Source organism: Pieris brassicae, chromosome 11 (genome assembly GCF_905147105.1).
Source record: "Pieris brassicae chromosome 11, ilPieBrab1.1, whole genome shotgun sequence".
NCBI classification, from domain to species: Eukaryota; Metazoa; Arthropoda; class Insecta; order Lepidoptera; family Pieridae; genus Pieris; species Pieris brassicae.
Genome location: NC_059675.1, coordinates 9401559 through 9423232, shown reverse-complemented (window position 1 = coordinate 9423232; position 21674 = coordinate 9401559).

Genomic DNA, 21674 nt, shown 5'->3' with positions numbered 1-21674 from the left:
AAATCAAGATATTGGTATACTGATTAGCTTGAAATTGCATTTAAATTATTATTTATTTTTATCTATATGGGTTAGGCTAAATAACAAATAGGTACTCCCAATAAGAGAAATCACAATTTCTATTAAGATTTATTTTATATTTTTTACTTGATCGAAAAAAATTTAAAAACGAAAAAAAGTTAAAGTTTAAAATTTAAACGTTGTTGCTACACTTTTTTATTACATTAATAAATGTAAAAATAAAAATGAGAAATAAATATAAAAGATTAGTAAAAGTGTTTTCTATGTGTATGAAACATTTCCAATTGGCATTTTGAAACAATTTCAATAAATATAAGCATAATATGCGTCTTAATTATTGAATAAGAGTCGTTCATTAGCAGTTTTAAATCGAGCTTTCATTAAATATAATAATAGTTTTTAATCCACCATTAAATACAGTTTAATCAACAACTCTGATTATAGTCGCTTATATGATCAAATATAAATTATTATCATTGCGATATTTTATTAAAAAGGATCACCGTATATTTTCCATCAGAAGTTCAACCTTTAGCGTTCCAGTGACTTACGACAAATTTCAATAATCCACTATTACATCTTATTGTCTTACACATAATTATGTGTCGTCTTAAGATCGTAATATTACCGTAGTCTTCAGGTTAACGATATGCTTTATTTTCACTATTTGCAGCTCTAATATTAACGATATTATCTTATTTTTATATGGTAAAGGTAAACTCAGAAACAAAAACCGGAATTTGTCAAAGCCAAAGTAAAAAGCTTGGCTGGTGATTTATTTAGTAGGAAAACTGTACAAAAATGGATTCTATAATTAAATTACATAACCAATTTGCAAACATGTCCTACAATACAAGACTCCATTGAGTAAAAAGCAATTCCATATTGTATGAAACTATCTGGCTTAAGTTCAACCGCACGAATGACTAACATTAACATCATTTACACTAACACTTGCGAATCAGTCGATAGTTCACAGTAAACTTACGCAACGCTAACTGTATATGCCATTCATACTTTACAAAGATGTCTCTATTTGCGGATATTACGAACGAAAATCTGATCAAACGATTTTATAAAACATTTATTTCACAAAAAAAGACAAAATACATCCAGCTAAAAAGCGACTACGGTTATATTGACTATGGTATATACAATTAACTATCTGATATGTCCGTTCCATACAATCCGTATGGACACACGAATCTGACGAGCGAAGTCGGGCGATCATATTTGAAGATGCCAGGAGTGAAATTATGTTTAAATGTTCTACTTAGTCCTTTTTTTAAACCAAGGTATCTGAGAAACTGACCTACGTATGAATGACCTCTTGAATAGCCTTAGCATGGCGAAGTACACGTTTAGTTCATTTATAAGCAACAGTTATTAATTGAGCTCTTGAATTATTAAAATGTAAAACATATTGTTGGAGTTTTTATTTAATGATGACTATTCGTTCGAGTTATCGAGAATTCGAGTTTCTTGAAATCTAAATTACGTAAAAGAATAACTCTGCTGTCTATAAATGTATTCGTTACATTAACTAATGCACTGTGCAGTGTATTAAGCTTACCATTCTTCGATACCATCTCCCTTAACTGGCTAGAGAGGCAATGGCTGCAAGTTTCGAACAGCGCCACCTATCTGTACCTTTGAACCGGTTTGATAACTTGAATGAGCCTGAAAAAGTTACATTAAATAAAGATAATTTTAGTAATTTCATAAAATCATAACACTTTTATGATAAAATTTAAATTATATGACAAAGTATTCGAAATATGTATATCAACTTTCAAATACATTATTTATCTGCTGGATAGAGCGAAATATTGCAAAGACTAACATCGCGACAACATTTCAATAAACGACATATATTGCAGCGAAGTTAATATATTATTGCAGTGGTTTCATTTTTTTTTTAAATATACCCATTTATATACCTGATTCGCAAGCTGTGCGGCGCTAGCATTCTGCTGATAACTCTTGTCTTCCGTTATACGAATGGTCCAACTTGATCATCAGCTTCATCACTAGTATCACTATAAAAATTATTGCTAGAAGCACCGACGCAACGTTACCTGGAAATATAAACAAAATTTTCCGATGCACATCAAGCTACAACTATTATAAGGGCGTTTTGTTTCTTCCCATTTGAGATTATGATTATTTTATTAAAATCTATCTAAATACTAAACCACCAAAGTAATGTAACTGCAATATACATTAAAACTTATAATCCCTATCCCTTGAATTGTATTTAAGCAAAATGTAGAAGAACAATTAAATGTTCTTATGAAATTCATACGTCGTTTAGTTGCAATTTTTTTTCTCGAGTGATAGCCTACTTTTCGGAGGTCAAAAACAAAACGACATAATTCTTGTAGGGAAATATTTTTAAAAACACTTCTCATGTATAACTTACCAACAATAGTTGCGAAGAATTCACATTCTGGTGGTACCACTATGTTATCAGTCGATTTAGGATGGTACCATTTGGTTCTCATTTCAGGCTCGTGGCCATAATATCCAGGGTAGCTTCCAGATACCACTTCATATATACGTGTGCGTGTGACCTTCATAGTCTGGATCTCTTCCTCCGTTGTGTGCGATGGCTCTGTGTGTCGCGTTACTGTCGGTGTAAACTGATTGCTTGTATGCGTGTTCTCTGAAGAAATAATGTTATGTTACAATTAATTTAACTATTCTATAAAGTATAATGTCGTATCAGTACTGACAGTTGCTAGTAGACGGTAGCTAATGGTTAAATAGCTATAAATACCCGCGCTGATACACAATAAGCAATTAAATGAAATAGCTTCACAACCAGAAACAAAATATTATCTATTTATAGTTCAATAATAGTATTTTTATTAGGATACCTCCTATTTAGTTAAACAAACATTTTAAAAGTGCAATAAAATGTAGGCTAGTTTTATGTTGCAGGTATACGAACTTTATAAGATGTATAATTCTACCTTCTGTAGGAGTAGTGCTCTTCTCTGGAGTACTAGCGGTATCCACGATGACCGCATGCATATTATCGTTATCTGGTAATGTGGTGCGGTCGCTTTTAGTCGTTCCGGTACCCTCTATTGCTGCCTCGGTGAACCCTGAGATAGCCTTTTCCACGTAGTCTGTGGCTATAGATGTAGTAGCTGAAGTCATACTGGCAGTGCCACTTATACCAGCACCGAAAAGGGAACATCAGTCAGTAAATCAAAATTTTCTTTATAGCCTGGGATGTGAAAATGTAAAATGAAACATAAATAAAATGGAGGGATAGACTTAGTATTTCAAATATTAAAATAAAATCCAAAGGTGTTAGAAACGTACATATAGTACTAAAGTTGCATGACAAAATGTTCAATGGAATAGACGCAGCTTTCTACCACACACTTAGACCCCATGGGAGATTTTATAATAAATCAAATAAATTATTTCACAACTTGTCAAAAAATTAACAGTCCAAGGTACGTGGTAATTGGGTGTTCTGGTTCCGTTATCTTTTCTCCGTTAGATCCTGAACCTTCAATGCTTCATTAATTTACCGCTTAGGGTACCCTGAAAAGCTATGTACATGCGTTAGAAGTTATACTTCTTTAGCGTAACCAGATAAAAATCTTTTTAAAAATTTAATCTTTCGCCTCATTCTACGTTTGTTCCGATTACGACACTAACGGTAAAAAAAAGTATTTAATACATTGAAAGTTTTATTATAACGCATTATCTCATTAAATAAAGTTTATTTAAATATAACAAAAAATTGTTTCTACATAATTGACATTTTTTATTTTAATATGTATGCTAAGTAAAAACATTTTTTTTAAAGGTTCTTTCCATAGTTCCTTATATCAAATAATATATGAGGCTTATATCTAAAACGTCACGAGAATTTGATAAAATGGTTACGTATATAAAATGGGTTAAGTTTAACGACAAGTTATATTTAAAAGCTAAACACACAAATTCAAGTTGTTTTAGGTTTAATCTAACTATAATCTGTAACTAATCTTAATTATATCAGGAACGCTCTACGGTAAAGGCCTCCTCCAAGGCTTGTCTTCTTTATTTTGTTATAAAACCCACATAGGCCCGACGTCGGTCCAGTAAAGCAGAGAATGAATTTTTAATATTCATCTATTGTGTTTCCGAGGCGCCGGACTTTCGATTGTATTGTATTTTATGCCTCCTAGCGCTTTCTCTATTTCCGATATTTTTCTTCATATGAAGTGTTCCAACATTGTAGGTTATTATATAAATACAACAACAAAATATAACAACGGAACAACTTGAAGATCTTTCCTTTGTGTGTGTGTAAGCATTCTTTTGCTTGCTTGCATAGGGTCTCTGTTCTGCGTAATTGTTAGTTGTCATTTTCCGGCGAAATTGAGAGATTTCTTTTTGTTGTTAGTATTTATTGGTGTATTTTTAATATCAAAGTTTATTATTTCGGCTCTTACTTACTCTATTGTAGCTCTTTCCTTATTTGGAGAATTGATTGGGGATAGTCCTTCTCCAAATAATATGGTGTATCTTTTAAAGTTCCTTTGTTGAGTATACTTATTTTTCTACCAAGTGGTAATTAGTGGAACTAATGTAACAACTATAGGTGGTTTTTCAGCCCTTTTCCTATTCTTCTGATGGGTTCTAGGTCTGTTTTCTACACTGGAATAGGATTTCTCGATTTCTTGCAGACCAAAAAACACCAGATAACGTTGCCTTGCCTGTTTTTCGTAATACATAGTATATTATTTGTTCTGTACCCTTAATTTGCGATTTTTATGATTTTCTTCTAGAATAGTGAATTTTTCTTCTAAAAAATGTTTTCTGTTCATCAAGCTTGTGTGTCGCCAATAACTGCTCCATTTTGTTGTAAAAATATGAAATTTTAATATTTCACTTTTTCTTTAAATCAATGTTTGTAATATTCATTATTTCGTATTTATCCTACTAGTAGTGCCCTCCATATTCACCTTTGGAAACTTAGTGCGCGGATTAATTCGGTAGAATGATCAATAACTCAAAATTAAGGTAGTATAGCTACTTCCCAGTAGATGGCGACAGTACATGTTAGTTTCGAAGCAATAAGGCTAGTACAGCTACTGCCCGTTAGATGGCGTTAGTAGTTCCATCAAAGTATTTGAAATTGCGAATTGGATGGCTCAGGAATATTAGCCCAAGTTATATAGGTTATATTTCAAAATTTTCACTAAAATAAAATATGTTTATTATGGAACATAAGATACAAGTATCACTTATTCCACGTCATCAAATAGGTAGATATGCCTACTCATCGGCAAAGAAGACAGAGGATGTAGGCCGAGAGAAAACATAACATTGCGGAAAGGACTGTCTCAAAAACACATCTGAGGAAAAGTTAGTAAAAATATAAATAAACCATCCAATCCTAATTCATTTTTCTTACAACCAAGAGACGAAGAGGAGCAAATGTTTTAAACTTATTTTGGTTTTCTGTTTATTTAATTTTTAAAATTATTACTTTGTATGTTTGTAAATACTGTATATTATTATATTTTATAATTTTATTGTATTACCTTTGTTCAAATAATTCGTTGCTTCGTTGGTTTAATTGCGTCCTTAGGCTGAAGGCGTTGAATCGATTCCAATAAAGGACATTTCTATACTTTAATAGTTTAAGATGTCAAATTAAATACATTCTTGGATATTTGTCTTTTATTACAAAACCATTCACAATCATCATCATTACATAGTTTTATTGGACTACTACATCATTAGTACCATTCAATGTTAAAACTAGATACATTTTATGAGACATTTATTTTTATATAAATTTAAAATTTTGTGAATTTCGTATGTTTATTTATAAAAAGATGCTTGCGTATCTTCTTCAATATGATAGACGTAATTCATCAGGACATATATTTAATACGATTACTTCTCCTACAAATAACGTATGTAGCACGATTTAGCGTCATATTGCTACGAACGTACGTTGCTACGTACGTCCAGTACGTTGCTTTAGATTTAAGTAAGCTCTCGACAGATAAACTTACGACAGAAAAATGTCTGCTATAAATTTTACATCCTAAAGTGATTTCCACTACCTTTGCATATTCTCGTCAAAAAGGTTGACTACAAGATAGACGTAACTCAATGTTAACATTATAATAACTAAAATTATACTAATTAAAGTACTAGTATAATTATAAACTTTGTAATCTCTGTTGTTCGAAGAACAACGGACAGCTTAGTTATGGGGTGACACTGACATGCGCTAAGGCTACAATTTATACTACACATATAAATTAAATTATTTTTTAAGGATGCGTACACAGTGGGTTTTTTTTTAAATTACTCTCCATCACATATAATCTATATCTATCTCATAAATAGGGCTGTATTCATAACACATCCAATATTTTGTCAATAAGACGTATATAATAGATATAAGAATTTCAGCTTTTCTGCAAAAATACCTGAATACCATAACGTTCTTCCCTTCTATGGATCCGCCCAGAGATTTCACATGAGCGCTGAGAGCCTGGGGGCCATCAACATTTAATCCGACTTTGACTATTCCTATATTTTATCATTATTGTCATTGTACTTAGTTCAGAGGACACATTTACAGAAAAATAAATAATAGTAGTGAGGTAAAGCTGTTTGCAGGGATGGATTAAAAAGCTTACTTACTAATGGTAACATTAACTATAAACATTGTCTCAAAAACGGCTTCTGCATTTGCGCGTATTAAAGTATATAATAACAGTAATACTTAGTATATTTCTTAAAACAACAGAATACACTCTCATTAACAAAAAACAACGATTATATAACTTACAACATCGAAAATGTATCTTAACAGTACAAATTATCTTTCTATATTCGACCAAATAAACATACGCCAAACATTTACAAAAAATATTTGTTGTTTATTTTATTCTATACACACTAATATCGAAGTGATCTATTTTTCGTAATCGATTCTGAATTTTACCACAACCAAATGTTCTAAAGGTGCTCTGTGTATTCAGTTACTTGTGTAAAGGGTCCTCTACACGGGCTACGTCATTGCCGACTCTATCGCGAAAATACATAAAACATTTGCACACAACAAGCACATGGCTGAAAAATCTATATATCGGCAATATTTCAATATTAGTATATGGCTTTACAGTATTGTCCAGTACATTATTGTCTTTACACGGTGTTTACACTTTACATTGCTTGGCTGGTACTTATAACCAAAACAAACACATACGAATATAGCGCTACTCGAACGAATCGTGGCAAACTTGATGCATGAAAAAGAGACGAACACTTAAGAGAAATATTGGCGTATTGGCGTATCGATTGCAAAGCGATTGTTCCGGCCATACGACTGGGATACTAAACATTTATCGGACATACAAAAAATATTTGGCAATATAACCCGGCCATACTAGAAATATAGCCGAGTATTGTCTAACCGGAAATTCTGGCTGATGCTACCAACCACACTCTTGCATCTATACATTTTCGTGAAAAATAGACCGCCTAGGAGCCTTAAAAGTGTTATGCCACGGTTTGAGTCAGTATATATGTAGCGCATAAATGTAAGTGACCAAAAAACTTTCGGATACAATACAATTGATTTCGTAGTTTGAAGTCATTCACTTTGATTGAGGTCATGCTACTTATTATTTTATTTAAGTGTTAAGCAAAGTTATATCCTGCCACATTCAAAAATTGATATGTATTTGGAATTTCACTACTATTCCGCTGGCGCAGCCAGCATGGCCTGCAATGCTGGTGAAAGCCATCGTATTCGATCGCGCGATACCGCGTCAAGCTTTTTAACGTATTATTGACGAATGGACTCAAAGGATCAACTCACCTGCTCTTTGCTAATTTTAGTACCTTGCTTTACATTTCTGAAAAAAAAAGTTGGGCTAAGCGTGGTGCCTAATTAAAGTTATTGTTAATAAACCAATCTAGACAATAAATAATTTTGTCTTTCATGCTGTTTTGTGCTATGTCATTAAATATAATAATTTAATAATTACTTAAATTGTCAATTTTAACTTCATTGTTTAATTTTGCAGTCTTTTCATTAATTAACAATTATGTCTTGATAATAAGTATAACCTTTTAATAAGTATACAATTTCATTACAAATATTTTTACGTCATCATACACTTAAACGAAACCTGTACTTTTTCGACTTACTTTAATAACAAATAACCCTAAACTTTTTTTATAAGTCATAATAGAACAATTTATTGTATTTTCGATAATTTATATATACCTAGTCCAGCCATAAGTTCTGTTGCAAATGAAAATGCATTTTTTAATGAAGTAATGTAACATGTACCGATTATTAAAATTTATACCTAGATTTATCAGTCTCAGCAATAAATTAAAAAAATATATATTCTATTCGAAATGTCCACCTTTGGCTTTTATACAGGCCTTTAATCTGTTTGGCCAGAAATCTATGGATTTACGCACATTACGCTTCCAAGGGAAATTTCGCCACTGCTTGAACAAAATATTTTTAAAAGACTCAATGTCACTGTGTCGTTTAGAGCTGGCCCTGTCCTCTAAAACCGAACATAATTTAGAGTCTTGGTGGTCTTCGTGCCTTGTGACCGGGTGCAGAATCCTGCTGGAAAATTCACGGGATATTTTTAAAAAGTTTATTGCTGAGAGTGAGGATTCACAAGATGATCTAAGACTGTATCTTGATACACTTTGCGTATCGAGACAGAAGGCGTGCGCGATGTTTCAAAATAATTAAAAAGTTAAAAAAATAATTATGTAACAGTATTTATGGCCAGATTAGTTATTATGAATAATAGCAACGATAACTTTTATTTTTTATATGATTCTTCCCATTATTATATTATTATAATCTTTTCATAATTTAAATTAATAATTTCTATTAAAATATAATATAACATTTTTGAGGGTTTTAATCAGAAATTCTCTCTTTTTAATACATCTTAATTCTAATGTACGTTACATAATACTTATACATTTCAATTTTAACTATTTTCTTGTCGAACTGGCACAGCGATTTGGCACAGTGATGTATAAATTGGTCACATTGTATTTATCTAATTTAAGTTTATTTATCATATAAATGTAGTACTAGCATCGAACATGTAACTTGGCAAGATTCTTCGAGGTGGGTTCCCGTACATGTACATTAATGGTGTGAAAACTAAAACCGACTTCTGTGTATATAATGACCCAGGCCAACTTATTGGCCGGAAAATATATAGTCGTGTACGTTAGGTCCATGCCTTGCTACGATGTCCGCGCTACGAGGTGTTACATCACAGTCTACTACGAACATAGTCTGGAAACCATTTATATCGTTAATTAATTTGTATTCGTATTTTGCAGCAAAAAAAATCTTCTTTAGCGCTAAAAATGGAAAAACCATATACTGGAGCAAATAATCATTATTTGTACTCAAATCTAGGAATTATGTCTAAAAAATATAAAAAATTGTTGCCCCATATAACTGTGATGTAAACGAACCATTAAAAGTTCGTTTATCTAAGCATCATGTAAAACAAGGCGTTACTCTAATTATAAAAAGCAACCTCACAACCTATTTAGGTCTGGGCTTCAGATTTCAGTATTCTTTCTAAGACGCCGTCGACTTTATGGTTTATCGAGCGAGTGGTAAATGCGCACATAGACAGAAGGTCAATTGGTCCGTGTGGACACACAGCCGGGGATTGAACCTACGAGTTCAGAAATTAGAGCACACCGTCATACTAGGTTAATAATGTTGTTGAATATACCTATTAATAATTATTTATCACTAAAAGACTTTTAAAGAATTGTTTACTCACATTGTTGCTAGGTACGTCATTAGAGTCTCGATTGCCACGAATTCTTAGAACGTCGCTCACAGCAAACATTTCCATCTCTTCTATGTTGTCTCCTGAATTGTAATATTAATATGGCATCACTGTAATTTTATATAATTAAACGAAGCAAGGTTCTTGCAGTCAATCGAGGAATAAATTCATAAATCCAACTTCGATGAAACGTGGAATGTTGTAATAAGTTTAAAGCGAGATAGGTCTGGTAAACTTAAAGTGTTCAATTACTTACCATTGCCGTGGTCTGGATTGTCGTGGAGGCCAAGTTCTAGTGCGAACTGACGGCTATAGTCGATCGTTTGAGAGGCTGTGTACGTGTCATCATGTTCTGACGAGTCCACGGTATTACTATAAAATTATCAAAATATATATAACAATGACAAAACAAAAATATGTATAAAATGACATTTACTGAAGTCGTTGTTGAGTATAATAACTGTATTCGAAATACTTCCTTACAATTGTGACGTAATTTGTTAGTTAAAATAAAAGTAAAAATTATCAAAACCAACAATGACTATTTACATAAAATATACTCAAATTATTCTGATAAAAAAATAGAAAAGGCGAATTTTTATACAATTTAGATAAAGCACTCCTAATTCCGAATTATATAATACATTTAAATGGCGCTTACAATTTTATGTACATCATGTATTATGTAAAGTACTCGCGCAAAAACTTACAATATTATCATTACAGCATCTTTTACTATAACTCACTTGGTGGGTCGATTATTATAAGTCCTATTCCGGCGGTAAGCTGCCGCAAGCACTGCACATATTGAGGCAGTTAACAAACCCCCAAGTGCGACAAAGAACCCTAGCATTGGCGGCAGTGACTGCGGAGTGGGTGACTCTGTAAAAAAAATATCACTGACGTTAAATTATCTAAAACAATTATGGTTTCATAGTAAACCTAAACTTGGTATCCATGCTTACACAGCATCCTAAGTTACCAATAAAGAATTTATATTTCTTTTTCTATAAAGCTTTTTTTGTTAGAATAAAAAGTATAATATACATTTCGGTAATTTCATGTTAAATGCGGTGCGCATATCGTGTCGTGTTTGTTTATGTTTTAAAAATATAGATATCCATCCAATCTGATTTTAAAGTAGGAAAAGTGAGATAAAAGTTCGTAACAAAGCAGTGGAAGTGTTAAAGCATAAATTCAGATCGTAAATACACGGATTTTTAACATATTCACATCGCTTCGTCTATTATTTTCAAGCAAGTTTTTACCAACTAAAAGGGTAAAGAAGTTAAACGAATAACATTTATTGCTGAATATTTAATCGAAGACGTTAAGAACGTTAAGGAAATTAAATCAATTTGTTGAAATAATTATTCGTGAACAAAGTGTATACAGTAAACAACTGTGAGTCAGCTTTAACTTACGACGTGATATGAACATTACTTTCAACCACAATTTCAAATGACCCGTGGCTTCGAAGGACATACAGTCTTGTCTTCTCTCCGAATTCGGGGTTCAAATATGCTCAAAGGGGATATTTATATTTTTTTTTCTTCCTCTTTGTTTTTACAATATTCCTAATTAAAATAATAATAACAATAGGAGCCTACGAATACAAACAAAATGGAAATGATATGAAGGAATTTTTAAATCATATTAGAGAAGAAATAGCAACACAAACCAAAGATATAACTCAGCTAAAATATACAGTAACCTAAAACATATAGGCAATTACCAAGTTTATATAAAATCTTCTCTACCATAATAAACCACAGGTTAAGTGCAACCTTAGAGCAGCACCAACCTAAGGAACAAGCTGGTTTTCTGAAAAACTTTTCTACTGTTGACCACATTCATACATTAGAGCTAGTAATAGAAAAATATCAGGAGCAACAAAGACCCCTCTACATTGCATTTATAGACTACCAAAAAGCCTTTGATACTTTATCTCTCGAAAGTATATGGGAAACACTAAAAGCACAGAATGTAGAGGTCAAATATTAACTGTACTAAAACATATATACGAAAACAGCACTAGTAGAGTCAAGCTAGAATCCATAGGACCAAGCCTTCCAGTGCGTAGAGGAGTCCAGCAAGGTGACCCACACTCCCCAAAAAAATTTATTGCAGTATTAGAATCGATTATAAGTAAACTAGACTGGAAGAGACAAGGCTTGTACATCCATGGCAAATATTTAAACCATCTAAGATTTGCAGACGACTTAGTATTGCTATCAGAAACAAGCAACCAACTAAAAAATATGATAGAAATTTTATACAAGGCTAGCTTACAAGTAGATTTGCAAATGAATATAACAAAAACAAAAGCCATGACCAACTACAAAAGATCTACTTTAAAAATTGGAAATGATGAGTTAGAATATGTTGCAAATTATATATACGTGCGTAAACAAGTTGGATTCAGCAGTGACAGAAATGATCAAGAAATAGAGAGTAAGAGTAAGAAGTACGTGGAATAACTATTGGAGTTGTAAATAAATATTTAACAGTGATATGCCTATAATGCTTAAGAAAAGAGTTATGGACTCGTGCCTTATTCCATGTCTGACATATGCACAAATATGGAAATTTACAAATAAAACAAAAAACAACATGTATACATGTCAACGAGGCATGGAAAGGAGCATGCTAAACATTAAAAAGGTAGACAAGCAATTAATGCTCTAAGCCACGCCAAAAAACTTAAGTGGAATTGGGCGGGTCATGTAGCACGCCTTACAGATCACAGGTGGATGAAAGTAGTAACTACATGGAGAGGCCCACCAGGTGAAAGGTACAGAGGCAGACCTTACACTCGATGGGATGATGACACCAAAAAGTCTCGGGTCCTCAATGGATGCAAATAGCTCGAGATAGAGAAAGATCTCAAGACTTGGAGGAGGCCTTTACCGGAGAGGGTTCCTGATACATACTAACTGTTACAAATACTTACTAACACATAGGATAACCAGATATTAGTGGATCGGAAAATGATTTAAAATAAATAAATAAAAAATTCTTTACGTTATAATTTTAAAATTATCATTTTCTGCTGGGAGACGCGCAATTTACAAGATACAACAACACTTCGACGGTCTAAGACTACAAAAGAGCGGGGCGGCCGCGTGCTTTTAGTGCTGTTAAAGCCAGAATTCGTTGAAACCCCATTAGGAAGCAAAAAAAATATCGGTCGCGTATTGTAAAACAAGACCTGAAGCTTGGTGCTTATCGTCGATATAAGAGGACATGGCCTAAATTAATATTTACAATAAAGGGATGGAATCGATCAAAACGCCTTCTGTCGCGATACTCAGGCGAAAAGCACAGAAATACCCTCTTTACCCATGAAAAAATTTTCACGATCAACGAATACTATTATAAGTAAGTGTGTGTACGCTCACAGTTCTAACGCTGCTCAAGGATGAGTGGTCGGAAAGGTATAACGTGGTTATTTTGTGAAAAAGGAGTAAAAACTTCAGCAAAAGTGTATCAAGATACAGACTTGGATCACCTTGTGAATCCTCTCTCTCAGCAATACAATTTTTAAAAATATATCGTTGATTTCCCTGCAGGATTCGACACCCGGTCACAAGGCACGAATAACCCAAGACTGGCTTAAGCCCTCATCTAGCCCAGACATCAAACTTCAAATTATGGCCAGTTTTGGAATATAGGGCCTGCTCTAAACGACACAAGCAGTGGAGAAATTTCCGTTGGGAGCGTAATGTGCGTAAATCCATAGATTCGTGGCCAAACAGATTAAAGGCCTGTATAAAAGCCAAAGGTGGCCATTTTTAATATATTTTTCTATATTTTTGCCGAGACTTTAATAAATATGTAGCTATACATTTTAATAATACATATTACATTACTTCATTGCATCAAAAATGCATTTTCATTTGTAACAGAACTTATGGCTAGACTAGGTATAAATAAATTATCTAAAATGTAATAAATTCTTTTATTATGATTTATAAAAAAAAAGGTTAGGGTAATTTGTTATTAAAGTAAGTCGTAAAAATGCACGTCGTTTAAGTGTATGACTACGTAAAAAAATGTATTTAAATGTAGTGTTAAACTTATTATTAAGCAAATTATACAATGAAGTTAAAATTCACAATTTAATTAATAATAATATTTTATAAATAATTATATTTAATTAATAATTATAATTATATTTTATATAGCACAAAACAGCATGTAAGACAAAATTATTTATTTTCAAAATTAGTTTCTTACTTAACAATAACATCACCTCGCGACTTCATAAGCGCAACTTTTTTCACGAAAATATATAGCTGCAAGAGTGTGGCGGGTAGAATCAGCCAGCATTTACGGTTAGACAATGCAATACTCAGCAATATTTTTACTATAGCCGGGATATATTGCCAAATATTTTTTGTATGTCCGATAAATGTATAGTGTCACAACCGTATGGCTGGAACGATCGCTTTGGAATTTGGAAATTTCTTTGGATATTTCTCAAAATTCAGAATCGATTACGAAAAACAGACTACTTTTTTTTTGATATTATCGTGTATTATGAACTGAACAACAAATATTTTTTGTAAATGTTTGGCTTATGTATATTTGGTCGAACATAGAAAGATAATATGTAGTGTTAAGACACATTTTCGATGTTGTTAGGTATATAATCATTGTAAGTTGTATAATCGTTGTTTTTGTTGATTTGAGTGTATCCTGTCCGAAAGTAAAAGATTTTATCTCGGGAGATAAAGCCTAGAACCATGACACGTACGAACTACTGCAGCGATACGCAAAGGGAGGTCACAGAAACATGTTGCTTACGGATGAGATTTTTTTTACAACTGAGCAACATTTTAACAAACAATATGACCATATTTATGCTTAAAGCTCTAAGGAAGCTTTCCAATTAGTCGACAGAGTGCAACGTGGGCACTATCCGACTTCAGTGATGGTTTGGTGGGGTATTAGCTATGAAGGAGTGTCTGAGCCATACCTTATTAAAAATATATCCAAACATCGTCACAGGTGTATCCAGATATCATTCTTGAGAAGGTAGTCAAGCCCCCTAACAAAACCATGTTCAATAACCAAGTCCTTCCAGCAAGACTCGGCACCGGGTCATAAAGCTTGGTTTACCCAGTCTTGGTTGGAAACGAAGGTTTCAGACTTCATCAGAGCTGAAGACTAGCCGTCGTCTAGTCCTGATCTCAATCCACTGGATTATGATTTATTGTCAGTTTTAGAACATACGGCTTCCTCTTAACCCTAATTAATAGTAATAACAATGTTAATTATGAGTCCCTAACACAATCCGTACGATGGGCAGTGAAGAATTTTCCCATGGAAAGAGTGCGTGCTGCTATTGATATCTGGCCTCAAAGATAAAAGACTGTATTGCAGCCAATGGACCACTTCGAATAAGCTTTTTATATTTTAAATTGTTTTATATTTATGTATTTAACTAATACACTGTAAATGTATTAAATATTATTTGCAATCGATTTTTTTTTACTTTGTTTCAGTATTTATGGCTAGACTAGGCATATACATATGAGTTTAAAATGTCGGTAGGCGTTAACTACCGTCATTTATTAATGAAGGCGAATTACTTGGAAAATATTGTTTTTTTCTTTGTATTTATCACACAATTGTTTAAAATGGAAGATTTTAAAATGAGTGATGAATCCCGAAACAAGTCTTGTCTACATTCCGGGGAGATAACAGGTTCAGAAACGTAAACAGAGGAGACGCAAAGCGACACCACTCATTATGCCGGAATCAGAGAGGAGAATCGTCGGTGGAGGAAATAAAGGAATAGGTTTTTCATATATGACGTTGGTTGGATAATGACGTTGAATGTACAGACCCCACTGGAGGGACCTACGGCTTGGGCTAGTGTTGTTTCGAGGAAAAAAGGTAAAAGGATAGTGCAACATGAAGCGGACCCAAAGAAGAGGCATTGCTCACTGTGCCCCGGTCAGCAGCAGTACTAGTGACATTAGAAAAGGAAGCTGAGGAAAATGGTGTTACTTATGCTGAGGTTATTAACAAAGCGAGGTGTAGCTTTACCTGAGTTAGGCATAAGTCACATAAACATCAGGCGGGCAGCAGCAGGTGGGCGCCTTATTGAGATAGAAGGCGAGGCATATAAAAAAAGGCCAGATTTACTGGCGAGTAAATCTGCTTTTTCTTTATATTTTCTTTATACAGTTCTCAAACAAGTTTGCAGTGTATGTAGATGCAGAATTTTGAACTTGACTCCGATGTAATACTTACATAGATATTAGAACTTACCTGTTAATCGATTATGTGAAACAAAAACATACAAGGTCTCTATCTCGCTCCTTCCCTTCGCATTCGATGCGTACAGGAGGAGAAGATAATGGGCTCGTGCTCGCTCAGGGAGACCAGTAACTGCCAGAAGTGGTATATTTGAGGTAACGTTTGACAGAACCTAGAAGAAAGAAACACTCATACTCTCTATAATTACTACTTACTATTACTCTATAATTTTCTATAGCGACAGCAATACTGTTCCCAAAGACACTTAACGTAAATAGACACATACACAACCCGTAACGCTCGTGGTAATTACAAATTGTGCCGATGGATATCACAAGCTTGACATCCGTCGTTCCACAACTGAGCATTTCTTAAGGCAATTTCTGCCACGCACCACCACTATGTGGAATCAGCTGCCAGGTCCTTCAGGAAAAGAGCATACAAATTCTAAAAAGGCCGCAGCGCGCTTGCGAGCCTCCTGGCAACGTGAGTGTCCATGGGTGGCGGTTCGGTAAACAAATATTTTTTTTAATCGATCGATCTATAAAGTAAAGAAAATAACAAATGTAAAAATACAAATTAATACATTTTATTGGAATTGCGAGAAGAACTTAATATATTAAAAATGTATAAGCAACAACATAAGCCTTTTTCATTTTATGCGTATAAAGCGCTGGATTGTTATTGATTGTCAAAACGTCGTCGACAAGGCAACGTCGCCAAGTAGTCAGTGTCGCCAGTCGCTGCATGCGGAGCGATCGACTCTGGCTACGTTTGCTACTTGGTGACGTCACCAGTCGGTCGCCATGTGAGTTAACGGGCATACATCTCAATAAGAACTAGTACGTGGCTTTGAACGTGGCCAGCGACGTCGCCATAGCATCTCGGTGACGTATGGCCCATAGGCTTTCGCAGTTTGAAAAATTGAAGATTCAAAAATTAAAAGCCTTATATATATATATATATACAAAGTTGATATAACGGTATTCCATTATTTATATAGTGCAAGGGGATAGGTGTAATATGCATGTTTTCGTAACAGTAAAAGGAAAATGTAATTTACTAAAAACCCTAGTTTCTCATACAAACAAAATAAAATTCGTCAATAAATTAAACACCATTGCAAATTGATAAACACTAGACCACGGCAACGCTGGGCAGTGTGCATTGCTGTGCTAGTTAGGTAGGATTAAAAGAATACCTACGAACGAGACGTAAATGTTATCGCTTGTTTACTTGTGTCGAAATCATGAACACGATTGTTTGCTTTTTAGATGTTCAAGTTCAAGTGTGTGTGCCGTGTAGTATATCTTTGTAATAAATTTAACGGGTTCACGTTTGATTAAATTTGGTGAAGTCACGTTTTTAAACTTAATATAAAAACCATGCGTAGCATCATATGATTTTGTGATCTTTACACAAAATATAGTAACATTCCTAGATATAAAGTGCAGACACGAAGCGGGCTTGGCTTTGAACTAAAACTGTCGGCGATATCAAATAACTTTGTACTTTTTTAAACATACGTGTTCTAACAAATGAGTCGATCTTCTTTATGTTGCATGTACGACTTTTGTGTTCTTTTAAAATAACCCGTAATCGTCTTTAGAATAAAATGCACTTGTGGAAAAAATACAATATTATGATTTTAGTAAGAAAGTTACTGCTGTTTCCGAGAATGTTTTTGCATTCCCTTTTTAAGGCACTTCACTTTAACCTTACCTTTCAGTAATGTGTAGGAAAATTCTAGGTTCTATTTATCACATCACTTATTAATTCATATCGGATTTTTACAAATGACATCTTCTTCATTCGAAAAAGTTAGGATTACACGCGCATAAGGAGTGGGCACCTGCACATGGACAAATTACATAACCAATTTCGGTTACAGCGACAAATCGACTGAGAGGCCTAAAAGTAAGTATGGCAGGGAATGGCCAGCGCAGGGTGTTTTACTACTACTACTTGATAGATATTACCCATCTTTTCTCACAATGGCGTTGCACAAAACGGCAACGCCTCTTGTAAAAATTGTATCCATTTTATTTTTACTACATACTACTGCAAATCAAATCATTCATTTACCGAAATTTTTGTAACCATTAAATGTTATATGGAAGAACATAATTTACATTACTTAATTATGTCCAAAATGTAACGTCAAATATTTTATGTATTGATAGAACTCTATAAAAATAAAGTAATTAAAACAATATGAACATCATGATTATGTAACAAATAAAAATTAAAGTAAACTATCACTACATTAATATTCGCTTAAAATATATTAGAGATAGAACTTAAACTTCTTAATAACTGAAAACGTATATACTCACATTCATAGAAGGTAGTTCCAGCACCTCCATATGGAATACCTGAGGAAGACCTCCATCGAAGCCTTCTTGACACTCCACTTGCAGAGCTGTAACGCTTCGATTCAACACTGAACAATTCTGTAGATTCGTTGGCAAAGCTACAAGACATATTGTAATTAAAATATCAATGCAATAGTAATTAAATGACATATTTAAAATGTAATTTATAGGCACAGCGGTTTATATGTAGCATAAGGTAAATAAGTAAAATCGACATTTATTATATTCCTCGAGACTGTAGTGAATGTGACATTCTAACTATTTACAGCGTGTCAATCATCATATCACTGTCTACAGTTAACATTCCTTCGTAGATTTTTTGCATATACGATATAATTTTTTATAAGAATAACTATACAGAATTATACCAGGATATGTCTTAGTATATGACTCTTCGACCTATGTCCTATTATAAATGTCGTAGCAATGGCGCTACTGTCAGCTTCCATTGTCATTATACGTCACAGAGCTTATAAATTAAAAACATCGAAGTCAAGTTAGTTAAAAACCGTTTAAAGGGTTACTTCTTTTTTGATTTACCTTTTGCCTTCGATTTGATTAGTTCGATGAAATGGTCGAAAAAATGGAATGCCTCGAAAGTCGAAATTAAACGTCAAATTAATTTATGATATCATAATTTCTGTTGTTAATATTTTTAATAATTTATTTGCTTCTATTTAACTCCTGCTTTTATATAAAAGTTGTGCTTTCCAGTCGGTTTTTTTTTATTTTTTTTATCAAAAAACATTACATTTTATACTTACATTCTAAAGGTTGTAAACATACAATAGGCAACGAAACATTGAGATACAATATTCATTTTGGTTTGCCTTATACACAATATACTTCTATAAGCACTAGCGTTTAAACTAGGCCTAGCCTGTATCTTAACCGCTAGTTCCTTCCAGTGTCATTAAGAAATTGGTTAAGTTGTTTGTCATTAGATGTTTATTCATTTTATTGTTTATTAAACATATGAAGGTAGAATCTATTTAAGATATTGTAATTGGTTAGACCGTAGTAAGTGTGAACTTCCATAAAGATTTTTAAATCTTGTGGATGAGAAAGTTGAATACGAGATATGAATTTAGTGTCGATATTTAGGTAACTATGGAAACTAATATGTATTGTTAATGAGAATGAAGCTTTAAAGCCTGCGGCGGCGAGATATCGTGATGGCAATACCAGCGAACATAAAGAAGCATATAATTCAGCCTCCAGGTACTTCAACCGGCAAATCGCTAAGGCTGCCTTCTTTTGGGGACTCGAACCTTCTGGTCTTTCGCCATAGCTGTCCAAGGGACTTTTGGTCAGCCCTCCACTCCATTGCACACCGCGAAGTACTGAAAGACCGCTTTAATATATCCGATCCCTCAAAAAGACGATTGCCTTGAACGCCCATTACAGTTATAACCTCTTCGCTCTCCAAAATTGTGGAATCCATTATTTACGGCCAGCATCTGAGGTAACTGGATGCGATTAGCGTTTATTTTGTTGGAACTAAGCAACATTCATTGCTATGAGGTCGACAGCACAGGGAATATTCTTTACACTGGTCATGTAGGTATTTCCCGAGCAGTTTTCGATCACTACCAGAACAAACTGGTGAATGAAGTCAAAATCCTTCTACGCGCAGTACAATTCAGTCTCGGACTGAGGTCAACTAAATCTAGTCCAATTTAACCCCAATAAACACAAGACACAAGTCTGGGCATTATCCGCAAAAAAATACCCTTCGTCGCTACTCCTCTTGTCGAACAAGACACTCTTCTTTAAGCCACAGCCAGTATTGGAAAACATGGTGTTGACATATCGAACGAACTTCAGTTTTGCAGTCATTTGGATGGTAAGGCTAATTTAGCCTTCAAGAACTAGCAAGCTTGTGGTCAGCAAGGCAAGACGGTTCTTCACTTCGGGCCATTCCTTAAAAATTCGGCATCATATGGTGTACTTGTTGTCTAGGCGGGAGTTCCGCAGTACTAGCTTCTTCCACTTAACCAAGCGGCTTGTTGCCAAGGGTGACGTGGCATAGAGATGTGGGGTGGGCTTCATTTTCTACCGCATTTACTATGGAGAGTGTTCAGAGGAGTTGTTCGGTAATCCGAATCGTATTAATATACGAAACGTGCTGAGTTTTTATCATCGGACGTCGAGGAAGAATACGATGTTGTGTCCGTATTACCTTGACGTCCGTCGTTCCACAACCGAGTGTTTTTTAAGGCAGTTTTATATATAATATTGTAATTAGGTAATTCTTAATTTTAAAATCACGTCCTCGAGGACCTCTAGTTAGGGGTTGTAAAAATTATTATTTTATATTAACACTCCGTTGTGAGGTATCCAAATACGTAAAGGCATATCTATTTCTTTATTAGAGTTCTGTAGAAATTGCACAGGCTTTGCTGAACAATTGCATTCTTCGGTATGGAATAAAAACTCAAAGATATAACTACAGATCCAAATACGGAGTTATTATCCACACTATGTCTCCAACAATACATGGCGAAACTAGTACGTGAGCTTAACTACCACCGTTTGACGTTTTGGGACTGCCGGTTTTTCATGATATTTTACTTCCCGTACGAGAAAATGTCCAAAGCGCACATTGATAGGACAGTCGTAGATCGCACGTACGATCCCAGGGATGAAAATCGCACGCTGAACCACTAGGTCGACACAAAGGTCGTTTCAATGATAATGTCAATATAAATCGTAGGGAAATAAATGGACCATATTCCAAATTTAAATTTATAAGAAGATAAAGTTCTTACTAGGAGCCGCCAGTATGAACCTGCATGGTTCGTCTTGAAGACCTGCGGTGTTTACAGCCAAACATGAGACGACACCAAAATCCTCTTCTGTCCTTAGTGTGTACAGGAAAGTTGATGTACTTCCCCTTGTTTTGTAGTACCTGAAGAAATATTCTATTTAGAAATAGTTTTAAAGACGACATCTTGAAATAGCTCAAATATGTGGGCGCCGGCTTTACTCCAATAGATTCTTCGTGGTATCAGCGAGCATTCACGTCAAGGTGAGGCAAAACCTCATGAATGAAAAATTATTAATGAATTAAATACGGAAGTCTGAAGTTAAAACTGTTCGGTTCAAAGTCTTACGACTATACTGCCTATATCTTAACGTTTTCTGGAATAAAACGTATTTTTTGTCT